The following is an 834-nucleotide window of genomic DNA, read 5'->3' as shown; positions in this document are numbered from 1 at the left end:
AGCTGGCATCGGTTGCGCGAGGTTAGTGGGATTATTTATATAAATATATATATAAATTATATTTTACATATTAATATATTTTAACGTCATTTGTAATGTTTCAATATTTATTGCTTGCTCGTACAAATCTAATCTGATATACGTTACAGTAACTATAGATTTTTGATACAGATTTATCTTTGTAATCGTATATTTTATATATATATATCGTATATTATATATAAGCAGACGTAAGTAACAATTACTGTTTTTGCATTTGCATTATGTAAAATTTGTCTTATTTTAGATATACCGATAAATTTAAAATATTCGAGAAGATATGATGGGATTAGCTATTGGTGCTCATGGTGCAAATATATTCAACAAGCGTGAAAAGTTGATAACATTACAAATATCGTTAGAAGAAAATTCATGCACATTTAAGATATAATATAGAGAGGTAATTATAAAAATTATATTATCGCTTGTATTATTTCAAAGAGTATTGTTTTATAAAAGTTTACTGACTGTTTTTATCTAAAATGTATATACATATTCGTATATGTATATGTTGCATTATATTGAGCTGGTACTTATCAGATTTCTTTCTCAATCACAGACGCATGAAGCTGTTAAAATTTATGCTGGAATGCAGCAATAACCTAGAAATAAATAGATAGTGACAGTCGTGACCATCGCCGCGTGATAGATATAGTGAGATATAGTGAAATATATATTGACGGCAGGGAGCTGATGCCGATTTTCTTTAAGAAGGAAGGTGTATCCAAAATCGCACACGTACGTATACATATATGCTGTCTTGTAAAAGTTGTAAAAGTTAGGAGAACGAGAAAG

General features: G+C 28.7%; 1 long non-coding RNA gene across 1 annotated transcript in view; it reads left to right on the top strand.

Moving 5' to 3' along the window:
* LOC112467402 overlaps positions 1-719 on the top strand; it is a 783-nt gene extending 64 nt beyond the window's left edge. Inside the window, exons 2-3 of the long non-coding RNA XR_003042246.1 lie at positions 287-439; positions 599-719. This is a non-coding gene — a long non-coding RNA (uncharacterized LOC112467402). The remainder of the gene's footprint in view (positions 1-286; positions 440-598) is intronic.
* The last annotated feature ends 115 nt before the right edge of the window (positions 720-834 follow it).

The sequence above is a fragment of the Temnothorax curvispinosus genome, unplaced genomic scaffold, assembly GCF_003070985.1.
Source record: "Temnothorax curvispinosus isolate PA1 unplaced genomic scaffold, ASM307098v1 QBEX01017276.1, whole genome shotgun sequence".
Classification (NCBI taxonomy): Eukaryota; Metazoa; Arthropoda; class Insecta; order Hymenoptera; family Formicidae; genus Temnothorax; species Temnothorax curvispinosus.
This window is presented reverse-complemented; position numbering and strand designations above follow the sequence as displayed.